Here is a 16,797-nt window from a genome sequence, read left to right on the forward strand (position 1 = left end):
TTCAGCCGTATTAGCGTGATGAGCTAACAAAGGATTTGTGCGTTCTCTTTTATATAATAGATAACTTCTATACAACAGGTTGAATCTGTAAAATGACTGGGGTTGGAGTGATCGTAAATGTTTTCATAGTTAGAAGCCTGTAATGCAAACCCCCTTAACGTGGGGATTTACTTCTGTGTAAATGCGGTACAGAAACCATTGAATTATTTTAGATCTAGCATTATATATTAGATATAGGGTGCACATGCAGCTACGTGTACTGTGGATTTAGTATATTATGAAAACCTCTTGAATAAGCAGTGAATTTCGACATCAAATCTTAGAAAGCTTGAATATTTAAATTAGTAGAAGAAACTTAGCAGAAACCGCGCCGCATGATACTTATTGTCGTGCGATCAGTAAAAATATTTTTTCATGAACGTTCCGACAATGACGGGAAAAATTGAGGTTGCAAGAAACGTAAAAAGGCCGTGAATTCAATTATTAAGTGTGCGTGGAACTCTATTATAATGTTTATCTGTATCAAGTTCCGCTCCACTTGACATGGAACGTCTAATATTGCCTCAGGAATTGTTCCGCGATATATCGCGTAATACTCAAACTAGATGGAAAGTAAATAACCATATCTCTCTGAAGGAGAATTTTCTACTTTGTAGGCCTGAGAATTTGATTTTTGTATTTATGAAACCAAAGCCAGTGAAAACAAGACTGTCATTAGCTCAGATAGATTGGTTTCATGATTTGCTGTTCTTTCGTTTCTGGGTGAATGTCGAAGAAGTATCCACAATTACTTTTGAACAACTTTGAGTGAAGATTCATGTCGAAATCAGATCATTTTCTGTTTCCTAAGAACTGATTCACGAAACGTTCTTCCTTCAAGAGTACCCCGACTTTAGACACTTCGGCAGAACGTGCGTTAAAATATCTTACCCTAGCCTGATGAATCACTTCTTGACATATTTTCTTGATAGAATAAAGTTCAGGACACCTCTGTGTTTTTACAATTACAGAGCACTTTGTACGGAGAGTGATGAGATTCAAGGCAGTGTCCTCAGTGTTGCTCTGTTTTCTGTTGCCATTTGATGTTGATGGCTTTTTAAAGAAAAATATTCATGTTTCATCCTTACCAGAAAAGTATAACTTCTTATTACACACTATAAGTATTATTGATACTCTTGGTAATTAATAATACTTACTAATAATGAGTAGTAGAATAAACCAGATTTCCAAAATAGTATGGTTGTAGTATTTATTCACCGAAGCATAGTGCAGACAACACTTCTCTCTCGATGATATCATATACAAATTTGATAGGAACAAATTTTTACTTTGAAGTATTATTTTATGTGTAGGTATAAACATTCTTTTATTTCTAAATGTTCCGATTAATAACGTGTGCGAAAGTTGTTAAAGTGAATTTTATTTATATTCTATAATTAACATCTTCATAATTTAATCTTCATTTCACATCGTTTTCACAAAATATTAGTTTACAAAAGTAATTTCATACATTCTAAATACGATATTTGGGATAGTTACTTTTGCAGAATAAATTGTGTGGATAGTCGTGCTCAAGCAAGGTTTGGAACTTTGATTGGATATAACTATCGCTAATATACTATATTATGAAAAACACATACTCAAAAATGAGTAAAATTTAGTTCATATTTTAAGCCATAAAATTACTTCGGGTTAATGGTTCTCTTAAATGAGAAGGTATATACTAAATACAAGACGTAAAGTGCCTAAATACGTGTATGTACAAACAATATGCTAGCACTGAGGCTATATCCAAGTTTCTTGTTTTATTGCTTCGTATAAACCACTTTGATACCTGTCAGTACTGTTTTCTACGGTTACGGCAAACTTGTCGTGAACTTTTCTAGATGGAAAGTGTGAAAACGCGGAGATACATAGATACAACAAAAGATGATACAGAAATGGGTATGTAAATTAAAACTTAACAGACTTGGCACAAAGACGAATTTGGGATAGGTAAATAAACGTCAGGTATAACCCTAAGTAATCGCTACGATAAAAGGTGTTGTTTATGTAAATAAACAAAGGCAGAGAAGTTAGGACACAACGACTGTAACATAGAAAGGCAGCTTTTCAATGGCAGAGAAATAATGCTTCTGCATGCAACTTATAGGTATTGAATCGCGAAGAACTATAGAGCAATAGAATATCTGGTATTAAACTTATAATTATTTACTTAAATTACTTATCAGACGAGAGGAGGATGTTAGGAAATACATTTGTAAGAATTGCTCTTTTTCTTAATAGGGTTAAAACTCAAGAATCTTATATTTAACGACTTATGTGACCTCTGCTGTTATTCGAGTTTAATAAATAACAAAAATGTAGGTTTCGTGTTTAAAAATTCAACTTCGAGATTATCAACGTCATTTCAAAAATATTTTGTGTTTAAATAGCAAGTTGACCTACCTGGCCTGATTTTAAGGCAATTTGTTTTTAAATTATAAGCAGCCCATAAAAATTTAGAATAGTAATTCTTTTGTCATTACTGCATTATAGGTTCCCTTTCCGGACAATCCAGAAGGGCTCTGCTACTCCATTGCATTTAAAAAATATATACGTTTTCTTGTGAATCAATTCAATTTTCAATGTTAGGAATATATGAAGAGAATAGCGGTTCATAAATATTTCAAAGTTAATTAGTTAGCTTTGAATTCGTTGGCACTTAGCGTCCCACTAAATTTTATTTCCACCTCAACTATACGAGCTGCAAAAATGGCGGAAAGGCAAGAAATAATATTATTTCTTGAAAAACTTTCCTCTCGAACATATTGCCTATACAGAAATATTACAAATCCGTAGAGTATAATACAGCATCAGATTTATAACTAACTGGTACTACAAACGCAATGTGCATTATTTCAATAATTCGTTGTTTTAAAATATTTCATGGATTTTTTTGACATTTTCTGAAATGTGTTTAGGAAATATGGCAGATCTTGTCGCTGTATTGTGTTAAATGGAGAATGTTAATTTTAATGAACGTAAGTGTGGTGTAATGATTAGCCATACATTTCGATTTTGGGATAGGGAATGCATCTAACTGCGAAAATAAACACAACGTCTAATACAGAAATAACCCAAATACAAAATTCAAAACAACAAAAATTTCATTTTACGCAAAATTCCCAATTGACAAAAAATTGAATGGACATCTATCCCTCAAATTTAATTTTCACTATCATCTCCCAAAAGAGAAAAAGGGCGATTTTCCACCAACGTCATAAAGTAATATTGTGAACGTATAAAAACAGGCAGTTGACCCGGGAAATGTTCTATAAGATAAAACAAGAAATTGAAACAATGAAGGAGAGCTATTACTCTATTTACAACATGTCTTAATTAGTTACTGGAGCACACAGGTTATTGTTAGAGGTGTATTCAAAGTCCCGGACTGTAGGCCAATTCAAATATGCGAAGTTTAGAAGCATCTATCACCTGCATAACACAACAGAGATGAACAGGATATTGCACATCGAGTGTACCTTAAAGTTGCATACCATGTTAATGGTATGACGTTTTTCGAATGAATACGAACGAAGTTACCAAGGCTTGAAAATTTGAATGTTTTTGAATTGCTTTATTTCGAAAAAATGCTTAGATTAAATATCATATCTAGTTACCTGTATGGTTTGTAATGGAAATGTAAATTAGGCATACTTTACAGTTTACAGTACTTCGATATTTCTATCAATTCTGTAAAATTGATAAAAATTACTGAAGTTTGCAACACTACTTGAGTGATGTAACTGAAGAGCTTGTAATTACAATTAGTAAAAGCTATTGCTACAATGCTACAAAAGAAACAAAAGGAATAATTATAAATAATTTTTCATAAATACACCATTTTCAATAGTGTTGCTAACTTTATTCCCGCTATGTTGTATGTGTGGTAGAAACGTCCAAACTTTGGATGTAAACGATACTATAACATCCTTAGTTTTCAACACTGAATAATAAAATTGGTATTTTAAGTTTGGTTTGACATGTTGATTTGGAATATCTAATAATCTGACGTAGTGCCGATTGAAAAAACACAATTTTCTATTGAGTTAGCAACACTGTTTGTTGGGTGTTTCTGGTTAATACATATAAAAATGTCCCATCCTTAAAGTTGCTTCGTGCAAAGCTTCGTTTTTCTCTCTTTTCGTTTCTCCGTTATAGCGGTTGATTAAGGTAAATTGCCCACACTTTATATACTGGTAAGCGCTCCAGTGGTACACTGGTAAACACCCAATGTTAAGCGAAAAAGCAAGGTTGCAACTTCTAGTGGCTGTTTCGTTATTTTTTTTTCAATTACTACAATTAGTGATGTGAGACGGAAAATTTTCCGCTATATTTTTCCGTAAAATTTTCCGTTCTAAAACAAATATCAGTAATCAAAAAACAATTCCTCAGCAATCATGAAATTGATTGAATTCCTGTATAGAAATGTTAAAAACTGAAAGATCGTTTAAAGAATCTGAAAATTTTCATGGCTCAGACAATTTTTAGTACTATGTAGGAACGAGTTAAACAACTTTTCATGAATCGAAATATTTTCTGCCATATATGGAAAAATTGAAGAATTTTTTATGAGTCGGAAAGTTTTCATCATTTCGAAGCAAGAAGTAAAACAACGGTTTTCTGAATCGGAAAGTTTTATTGCTCTGTAGAAACAAGTGAGAGGAATTTTCATAGATCGGAAAATTTTCATCACGATGTATAAACAAGCGGAAAACACTTTTCACAGGCCTGACAATTTTGGATATTGTGTATAGTGATGTTAGGTGGAAAATTTTCCACTATATCTAACTGCACATAGAGCTACAAAATTGAATTTCAGTAGAGGAAAGTTAGTCAGCAACAAATTATAATTTTCCAATTAGCTTTCCGCAACCGGAAAATTTTGTATTTCAAGTTGGGAAATGAAATTTTACACAGTGTTTCTCTCTATATATAGAAGAAAATTTTTCACCTCACATCACGGTTAAACAACGATGTAGGAATGAGTGGACTATTCTTTTACGAATCGGAAAATTTTCCGTTTCAAAATTTTCCGGAAGATTTTAGTCACTGTACAGGACAGACAATTTTTCGATTCATGCAAATATGTTCCACCTGTTCCTACATAGTACTGAAAATTATCTAAACCATGAAAATTTTCAGATTCTTTAAACAATCTTTCACTTTTTAACATTTCTATATATGAATTCAATCAATTTTATGAATACTGACGAATTGTTACTTGATCATTGATATTTGTTAAGAACGGAAAAATTTCCGGAAAAATATAGAAATTTCTCCACCTCACATCACGGCTAAACAACGATGTAGGAATAAGTGGAGAATATTTTTACGAATCGGAAAATTTTCCGTTTCAAAATTTCCCGGAAAATTTTTATCACTGTAGAGGACACAATTTTTCGATTCATGAAAAATTGTTCCACTTGTTCCTACATAATACTGAAAATTGTCTAAGCCATGAAAGTTTTCAGATTCTTTAAACGATCTTTCACTTTTTAACATTTCTATATATGAATTCAATCAATTTTATGAATACTGACGAATTGTTACTTAATCACTGATCTTTGTTAAGAACGGAAAATTTTCCGGTAAAATAGAGAAGAAAATGTTCCAACTCACATCTCAACTAAACAACGATGTAGGAATAAGTGGAATATATTTTTATGAATCGGAAAATTTTCCGGAAAATTTTCATCACTGTACAGGACAGACAACTTTTCGATTAATGAAAAATTGTTCCACTAGTTCCTACATCGTACTGAAAATTGTGTAAGCCATGAAAATTTTCAGATTCCTTAAACTCTCTTTCACTTTTTAACATTTCTATATATGAATTCAATCAATTTTATGAATACTGACGAATTGTTACTTAATTACTGATATTTGTTAAGAACGGAAAATTTTCCGGAAAAATAAAGAAGAAAATTTTCCATCTCACATCTCAACTAGACAACGATGTAGGAATAAGTGGAGTATGTTTTTTATGAATCGGAAAATTTTCCGGAAAATTTTCATTGTACAGGACAGAATTTTTCGATTCATGAAAAATTGTTCCACTAGTTCCTACATCGTACTGAAAATTGTCTGAGCTATGAAAATTTTCAGATTCTTTAAACGATCTTTCACTTTTTAACATTTCTATATATGAATTCAATCAAGTTTATGAATGCTGACGGATTGTTACTTAACCACTGATATTTGTTAAGAACGGAAAATTTTCCGGAAAAATATAGAAGAAAAATTTCCACCTCACATCTTAACTAGACAACGATGTAGGAATAAGAGGAGTATGTTTTTATGAATCGGAAAATTTTCCGGAAAATTTTCATTGTACAGGACAAACAATTTTTTGATTCATGGAAAATTGTTCCACTAGTTCTTACATCGTACTGAAAATTGTCTAAGCCATGAAAATTTTCAGATTCTTTCAATGATCTTTCACTTTTTAACGTTTCTATATATGAATTCAATCAATTTTATGAATACTGACGAACTGTTACTTAATCACTGATATTTGTTAAGAACGGAAAATTTTCCGGAAAAATATAGAAGAAAATTTTCCACCTCACATCTCGACTAAACAACGATGTAGGAATAAGTGGAGTATGTTTTTATGAATCGGAAAATTTTCAGGGAAAATTTTCCGGAAAATTTTCATCACTGACTACAATATAGCGTTCTTTGGAAACCTATTGGTAGTGTTTTATGCTCCCACATCCAACAATGTACGCATTCTCCGTATCATTATCGCTTGTCCTTACGTTGTATTCAGAGCCTGCTACCTACAGTATGGTGCCCAACGGCTGGTACTGTTTAAATAATTATTATTGATAATGATGTAGTGTACTAGAATTAGTAACTAGGCTAGAAAATAAGATTTTCTGGTATATGTTGAGTTCTAGAGTATGTTTTAACTGAGGTTATACGGGACGTTGACTTACGGTTTAAGGCAGACTCTTACCCACGATATTACATTTGATTTTGAAGCTTTCCCTATAGCATCGTAACCTGCAAGAATGAGTGTATGTTGCTGTTGTTATATAGTTACCAGTTGGTTTACACAACTTGATGTTTTGCTTGGAGTTAAGGCATTTAATGTGTGTAATAGAAATAAGATAATAAACTAGCTAAAATGAAAGAGAATTATATATGAGAGTTAGTTTTAGGTATGGTGGAATTAATAAATTATGGTTCATTGCTACTGTGCAAATTCGTTAAGATAATCATGAATTTGTAAAATGCTAATATCGAATAGTCTTAACGACTGTAAAAATGTATTTTATCCTAACATTCGGAAGGTAAAATTAAATTAAACCTTATTCAATTTTATGAAAACTTGTCGTTAATAAGCTTAATGGGAGATAAGATCTGGTCACACAGGAATTACTATGGAGTCTTCTAGAACCCAATCTCAATCATGTATCTGTAAGTGTATCCGAAAGAAAATTTCAAATATTAATTCTTTATTCTTTAATATTCTTAAAACATTTCTTTATTCTTCAAAACTAACTAACTAACTCTATGGCCTATGGAACCCGGAGGTTCAGTGCCGCGTTCACAAAAGCTCTCCACTGACTTCTATCTTTAGCTAATTGCATCCAGTTCCTACTTTGCATTCCTATCTCTGCGAGATCCATCTTAATATTATCCTCCCATCTGCGCCTAGGTCTTCCTAATGGTCGTTTTCCTATGGGTCTTCCAGTCAAGACTTAAAAAGCGTTTCTACTTTCTTCCATTCTAGCTACATGACCTGCCCACCTAAGCCTCCTAGACTTGACGACCCTAACAATGTTGGGTAAACCGTATAAACTATGTAGTTCCTCGTTATGGAGTTTCCGCCATTCCTCATTCTCGTTCCTCTTGGGTCCGAATATTCTTCTCAGGATCCTGTTCTCAAATACTTTCAGTCTATGTTCTTCCCTCAGAGTAAGAGACCATGTTTCGCAACCATACAGAACAACAGGCATGATTATCGTTTTATATATTTTAAGCTTCAAATTCTTCGACAGGATTCGCGACGACAAGAGATTTTGAACCGAATAGTAACACGAATTCCCTGCTTTTAGTCGACATTTAATTTCTTCGTGAATATGATTTTCGTCTGTTAATATTGATCCTAAATATTTGAAAGTATCCACTTTATCAAAAGTATTATTTAATATGTCTTTATTCTTAAAACTATTCTTTATTCTTAAAACATTTTACATCCACTTCCTGCTGATACTTTAAAAAAAGTAAGTATTCTATTTTGTACGATATTAGTATTTTTTACCGAATAGTTCTTTTCCGAATTACTATCAACAATGTTATTTTGGCAACACAAATATTGTTTACTGTTTTGTTGTGCACTTATCACAAGTATTCTTTAATTACGATATTAGGCGCGAACGTAGGTCACATATGTTGCGATGAATGTTAAATATCACATCTTTTCCTTTTGAACACAAATAGCGTTTATCTCTTTTGACAATCCGTTTGTCAATTCTTTATTCTTCATTATTCTTTGTTATTGCAAAACTTCTGATGATCATTTTCAATCATGAAGATGTTTGTTACTCGGTCACTCTTTTCTTGGCATGCGGGACTATGTAGTTCATCCATAGCTCCTTTAGAAATGTTAATCTTCTTGTCTGTCGATGTTTTCGTACCCTAAGCAGAAACATTTACATCAAACATCACGTATTCTTTAAAAGCTGAGCGGTCTAATATTCCTTAAAAAATGTACACTGGTCAACGATTGTAATTTATACTTATTGTGTACTTAGCAAATCTCACGTTGTGAGAGTGAACGTCTCCCTTCTCGTGGTTGTAGAAGAAGTTTGTTTCTTCTTTATGAGTATCTGCATTTTTGCTGGTGCATAATGCATTGGCAACAAAAATAACAATTTTATGTTCCGTTTAGGACCGATTGGTAAAGGAATGAAGTCATTATCATAATTAAAACTATATTGAACCTTGGCAGCTTCATATTTTGCTAAACATGTTGGTGGTTTGCATCTGCTATTCTTTTTATTGTACCAGCCAATGTCAACTTTCTCTTTTTCAAACCTTTGGCCGAAGTAATAGAGGAGTAATAATTCTCTGTCGCTATGTTTCTATTACTTCCTTCAATCGATGGTACGAAATCCAGCACAAACACCGTCGGCACCTGTAAATTTCTTAAATTGAAATGAGTTCAAGCACTAACGTAAACTTGAAGCTAATGAAATAACGTATTTAACTGTCAGCCAGTACGTACACTTTGATACCGTACTTTCTTTGCATGTTAGGGATATATTGTTCGAAAGTACAACGACCCCTAAAATTAAGCAATGACTTGCCCACGATGCATTTAGTTTCAAGTTCATAATTTGTTTTAAATGCTTTTATGAACTTGCCATAAACCTCTTGAATGGCACCAACTTGTATTCCGCTCTGCAGTGAGCTATAGTTGCACTGTCCACGAATCGCAGAAATATAAAAGAAATAAAAATCCACTATGACTCGCCGCTCCAATACAAGCAGCTATTCTAGTGCCATCGTTAGCCCAAATCTCTTTCGTGCGAACTTTCGAACTCTTCTTCAAACGTAACATTGGAAGTACACGCAGAAGGGGTTTCCGTTCAGAAATGTCTATATAGTACGCAAAACTGAATCTGCATTTTTATTTCCTCCGAACAAGAGAAAGCTTGTGATTAGTCCATATTTCCTTCACTTGAAAAATGAAGCCATCAAAAAAGTAATGAAAAAGCTTTCTTTTTGGCCCTTTTCGTCCAGGTTTAACATCAACTTATTGCGCTGTGGATTTTGTCTCGCTGGTTTAGGTTCAGTTTTCCTAACATATAGGTCTACATCTCATCCTAAAATTTCATTCTGGTTGTATCTAATGTTCTCTTCTGTTTGGCACTTTCTTCACTAGACGTTTCCAAAATTGACTCTGCTGTGTCATTTTCATCGCAGCTACGACGATCAGAGGATATGAACCCTGCATTGCGTTAAGCATCCTGTCAAGTATGGCTTTCACTGCAAATTAAGAATGAACATGAAGTATAGAGTTACATGAGCTTTACCGTAGGGTCTTTTGAGAGCCGAACACATAAAAAACGTGCTTAAGCAGATCCATCAGACAGATAACTGAAATTTTTGGTAGACTTGTTTGTCATACACCGGGATAGAATATAAAGAAGGCTGAATTATAATCTCACGCATGTAAGAGATATATCATGTTAAACACGTCTGTGGATCCCAAAAGACCACGGTAGTACACAATGATTAATATAAAAATGATGAAAAACACAATTTCAACTTACAGGAATTCTCGTTTGAAATACATACAAAACATATGAGTTTGATAGAAAATAAATGGTCGGGGTATCGATATCTAGTTTCGCATGTGGTATCCATCTCTATTCAACAAACGAGTAGATACAGATAGGAATTTGATCCACAGATATGTACTTTAAACAATTGACAATACAAAATTAATAGACTTTTGGACTATAGTTCAATTAACAATATGGGACCTAATATATTTTATTAATTTACCGATAAACAAATTATAAATTTGCAGTTCAAAACGTTTTTGTCCTGAAACAGATTAAAATATCTAAAGTTACATTTTGATTCTTTACTTGTAGCACCAAAGTAAAGCTTCATTAATGTAGGTAATTCATAGATTTCCATTATTAATTCTTGTCTACTTTCACTAAAATAATTAATATGTTAATTAAAAAAGGATTTTTTCTTTCTCTGTTTATTTTGTCATGAACAATTTTACCGTTCGTATATCACTATCGTTTTTAATGGTTTGAATCTGAGCCCCTTTAACTGTAAGTAATCTTTTAATCCCGAAATTTCCTAACAATTTTTCAGATAGACTTTTCGTAATGTTATGAGTCAAAGAGGATTTAGTTTGGACTTTATTTAAAAATTCTTCACACACCTTATATGTCGTACGCAATTTTCGCTTATCAAAAATTTTTTTCTGTGTAATGCTTTCTCCGTATTATGGAGTGCATTTGCCTAAATATCCGGGTACTTTCATTGAATATCCAGTTTCTCCAAGTTCCATTTCATTTCCAATGAATTTTAGCGATTATAAGTGTAAACCAAGTCAAAGAGACTTCATTTGGCTTCCTCGAGAACAGTGCTCTTAGTAGAGTACTCTATATAGTGTAGACCAGTATACGTTGATTCTGTGTCTTACTAAAATGATTTTTAAAGAAGTTTATAAAACTGAAATGTAGCTTTCAGCAGCGTTTGAGACTGCCATACGGAAAATTCTAATATCTCGAAGGCCATTACTAACCAAAAATTCTTTTAAGAGTCTGGAACTCTATACACTGGCATAATCATGAGCCAATGAAAATATACAGCCACACATACACATTAAATTGTACAACCGGTATATAATGGCTTGACCATAAAGTAAAGGGAGTGATTCTGAAGCAAGCCTAAAAAATACTCAACTATAATTGAATAGTGGCATCTTTAACGTGCATTGCACATTAGGCCCATCGGGTCTTTGTACTATCTTCCATTGACGAATTTCTTAAAATCAGAAGTTAATTGACGCATATGTTTCTTATTATTAGGCTTTCGCTCTCTCACAATTCACAGAATGACACGAATTTTGTTACATCTTCAATTATACCATCCCAGGCGTATTTGGTTGCTATTCTACCGATCTCTTTTCTTTCTAAATAACCACCCGGTAAAATACAACTATGATGAAGCTCTATAATACTAATTGCCAAACATTTTGAAAGAAAAACTTTTTATGGGATATTTATGGGTTTTATCTTTTTATAAAGTTTCCTCTTAAGCAACCGATAGTCTCCAAGTTTTCTTTTTGTTTTCACTGATGAGTCTCACTTATTACAGGATCTTCAGCTTGGGTTCCTTTATGATATATTACAGAAATACATTACACAAATCGTTTAACTCTTGTGCTATAATTGGCTCCAAATATATAGGGTAAAGTTCTCCTTCGTATACATTGGAGACATAAAACGAACACTTATGTTTAAATTACTCGAAACTGACTTGACAGAAAAGTTAATAGCTAACAATATGTATACTAAACTCTTGTATCTTTAGACAGTTTATATATTGCGTACAGCGTATTATAATCCAACAAAATCTACTCTTATTTCAAATTTATTATGGAAACATGTTTAATACCGTCCCATGCTTTCGATGGCTGCCATGAAATCAAATAAAAATATAAGCTTATTGAAATAATATTTTGTTAAATGCCTAGAGGAAATGCTACATGAACTCTATTTTTGACTATCTAGCTGTTCTAACGTTTTCCTCAGAGATTTGAAACAGACATCTGTTTTATTACAAAAGGGCTTATTTAAATATGAAAGCTTTAGTACTACATAAGCTTCGAACAATACCTTTAATTGATCTAACGCTCTTTGTTGTTTCATGTCCTAGTCATACTTACATTTAGATGAATAAAGTCTGGCTATTGGTTCTATTAATTCGACAAAGTTCGGTATAAACCGACTCTTAAACTTAAGAAAACTGTCTAAATTTATTAAATTTCTCGGATTCTCAGGGAAAGGTAATATCTTTATAACTTCAATTCTCGAAAGATCCTTCTACATATTTTCGTTCTCTTTAATAAAATCAAAATATGATTTTTCATCTTTGAAACAATGGAGTTTTCTGAAAGGATAGTGATACCAGTTTCATTAAATTTAAAAAAAAGTACTTATTTAACTCCTTATGGCTTTCGATATCCCTACTTACTGCTACTATATCATCAGAAAACAATCAACTCCCTGTTCTTCCAAAGTATATGGTAGTCCTGTTAATACCTTCTACAAAAGGAATGAGCATGACGCTATATCAAAAGTGGCACATTTATATTCGAACAAATCGCGATGAATTAAAAAGTGGTATATTGAGTAGAGTTTTGCTCATTTCCATAGATGATATGCTGCGTATACATGGATATGGTTATAAGTAACATCCTCTGATAGACAAAATAACCCATCTTTAATACGAGGAGTGTACTGAGCATTCAAAGAAAATCGATAATTTAAATCTTGATAGTTGACTAGCTCAAAACAATAATAGTCAAGCCTCTTAGCCCTTGAAGTACTAGTAACAAAGAAGCAAAGGAAGCCCCTCTGGGAAGTATTACGGAAAATTAATCCTTGAGAATGACGCCCATCCAAAATTATATTGATTTCTATTTCCTAAACAAGTGATAGAAGGTAAGTTCTTTTTACAAATAGACTTTTCATTTTTTAACAATAATTAATGCTCAATCTCCTTAATGCATCCTATCTTTTCACTAAGAACTTTAGATATTTATTTACTAAATTGTCTACCTACCCTGCCCCAAGAAGCTTGGTTTTACTGTAATCAGCGTTGTTGATGATAGTCACTCGTCTGAATGTTTTAACCTCTTTGCTTACTGTGTAGAAGAAGTTTCTTCTAAGCAGGCAAACACTTGCTTCACCCGAAGTCGCTGGTAAGATCGAGACCTCAAGGAGGAATGATAATAAAGTCCTCTTTCTCTCCAAATAATCCTCAAACCCATAAACAACTTCCGTATGCAAAAGCAAACGGGAATGGAGAATGGCGGAAACTTCATAACGAGGAACTACATAATTTATACGGTTTACCCAACATTGTTAGAGTCGTCAAGTCTAGGAGGCTTAGGTGGGCGGGTCATGTAGCTAGAATGGAAGAAACTAGAAACGCTTTCAAAGTCTTGACTGGAAGACCAATCGCAAAACGACCATTAGGAAGACCTAGGCGCAGATGGGAGAACAATATTAAGATGGATCTCGCAGAGATTGGAATACAAAGTAGAAACTGGATGCAATTAGCTAAGGATAGAAGTCAGTGGAGAGCTTTTTCGAACGCGGCATTGAATTTCCGGGTTCCATAGACTATAGAGTTAGTTAGTTAGTATGCAAAAGCATAATCACTACAAAAAATCGCTTGGCTCAGAAAAAGAAAAACACTTTCTTGGAGAAACGTAAAAATATACTAGAAGGAACTACAGTACGCTGTTCTCTCAGCAAATATCTGTTGCTATGAAAGTCAACTTGAACGAAACCAGAAATCAATTTAGTGAGAACTGTCGTTATTCAAATATTGAAAACGGAAACCGCACTCTGTTGGTTTCCTTACCATATTAATAGACACAACACCTTATAACCTTGCTAAAGTTTTACTGACATGTCTATAAGTATATTAAATCAATACAAATAAATTAGTGTTTTAAACGTATGTCTGTAGCGTAGTGGCAAAAACGTCAGACGAGGTTCATACTAATATTAAAGAAAATTATTCACATGCTGTATTTAATTACGGTTAGCTACATCGGTTTAGTGATATTTGATCATTGCAAACAAGTAAGTAACATAAAACATACTGTTGGAAGCATTAATGGATTTCCATCTTTAAGATAAAAGCAAAATACCTTGGATCTTGTGACACTTGGTAGCATTACAAGTCCTCTGGTGTTGCTACAATACCGAAACACTGTTCAAAACTGTAATCAGGTAAATAACGATGGGTGGAATTCAAATTGAGTTTACATCAGTAGTAGGACCACTCTTTCTAAATTTTGGGAAGCGTACCTTGCCTACCCCCTAAATTTTGGCAGGGTTACGTAGCATCATCCTCTTAAATTTTAGAGAATGGCAAACTAAAAATTTGCTATGGTAGACTAAGGACAGGGTATGTAACTTTGTAAGTTTAAGAGGTCCATCTCGTATCCTTTTATCAATATAAAAACCACAAAAAATATTTTTTTTAGCTGTTTGACTCAATTTATCACATTTGATTATAATGGTAATATGGACATGTACATAAGGTTCGTTATGTTCCACATGACATAGGGATATTGGTGAAACCCTTTGGAAATTTGTGAAGTGTACACTGGCTCACCCGTTAAATTTTAAAAATTGCCAAGTTCAAAATATTTGGAAAATAGTTAGGACCGTAATAAATACTACTATAAATTTCAGTGGTCCATCTCCTTCCCTTTCATGGTTAAAAAATGCCAAATATTAGAACCACCACCTCTTTGCAATGAGGTCAGTCATTGACCCAAATTACTCACTTTGATGAGGTCTTATGAATTTATATGGTTATATGTGCTTGTAGATGGCTTCTGTTTTTTATATAAAGTATGGGTATATTGAGATATCCCTTTGAAAATTTGGGAGGGGTACATCGCACCGCACATTAAATTTTAGGAATAACAAAATTCAAAATTATTGCATAATAGTATATAACCCTAACATGTACCACTACAAATTTGGCTGGTCCAACTCGTTTGCTTTTACGGATAAAAAACTGCCAAAATTAGTACGATTACGTTGTTGGTTATTGACCAGATTTGTTAACTTTAATGGTTTCTTATTATTTTATATGATTATATGTATGCGTTCAACGTTATGTTTTCTTTTAAAGGATGAATGCATATAAACTTCCCTCTTAAGATTTTGGAAGGTATTGTGCCCCAGCGCTTAAAAATTGGAAGTTGCCAAATTTCAGAATTTTGTATAGTAGTACAGAATCTTAGTATATACCGCTATAAATTTAGGTGGTCCATCTCGTTTCCTTTCATGGGTAAAAATTACCAAAATTTAGTGCTCCCACATGTTCGGGTATTGACCCAACTTATTCCCATTGATAAGAATTTACCAAGTTATATGAATGTATACAGTGGTACATTGACTTTATAGGGTATATATACTTTGATGCTCTTTTCTTTTAAAAAATGTAGGGAATGTAGGGATATAAATATCCATTTTTTAAATTGGGGATTTACTATATAAAAAAATTCAATAAATATTCTCTAGAACCTATTGTAAAATTTGATGGTTTATCTTGTTCTAAATGAATAAACAAGCATTAAAATTTCGAAGGTTATTGACCATAGTTATATTTGTACATAATAACATTTTGGGAGGGGTATATTCCTCTACCCTTAGATTTTGGAAATTATCAAATCAATAATTGTAATGATTCTAATTGTATGCATCATTGTAAAAATTGGCTCGTCCAACTTATCCCATTCTTTGGGTAAATAATTCTCAAATGTTAGAATGGTCACGTGGTCAGTTATTGACCTATTTTATCTTCTTTGATAGCAATATATCTTATATGGTTATATACAAGTCCAGGACATTGATATATTCATGCATTCCGTTTAAATTTGAGCAAGACATTTAGGATACTTCTTAAATTTAAGATTTGTAAAAATAAAATTACGTAATGTACATTTGAGTACATTTCATTGGTCTCGATTATCGCTGCTTATGGGTAAAGTAATACCAAAATGTAAACGTAAGCAATACATTGTAGCATGGGAAAGGTGTTTGATTCCTATAATCGACATTGGTGCGGTTTAACACGTTAAATGTACATATGGTTGTGTACATGGATTCAGTTCCTTTTATAGGGCATGTATATTGTGACGCTCCCTTTTCAAAATATGATATGGTACATAGAACCACTAATTAAATTTATGAGTTAGCTAATAACGAAGTTCGTAAGCGTTTTTAGACCTCAATATTGTTCTCTTTATTCCCTTATAAGCGTAATAAATTAAGACTTTGGCATTAATGCACTTTGGAAGAGGCACCTCCTTTAGCTTTCGGAATTGTGTAACAGAATAAGGTACGAACTTTAAATGTTGGGCTAAATACAAATTGTGTACGTAATCCAAATTTGTGTATGATGACGTATTGTTTCAGCACGTTGAAACTTAGGCACAACTCATAGTGTAAG

This window comes from Thermobia domestica, chromosome 8 (genome assembly GCF_964235325.1).
Source record: "Thermobia domestica chromosome 8, izTheDome1.hap1.1, whole genome shotgun sequence".
In the NCBI taxonomy this organism is placed as follows: domain Eukaryota; kingdom Metazoa; phylum Arthropoda; class Insecta; order Zygentoma; family Lepismatidae; genus Thermobia; species Thermobia domestica.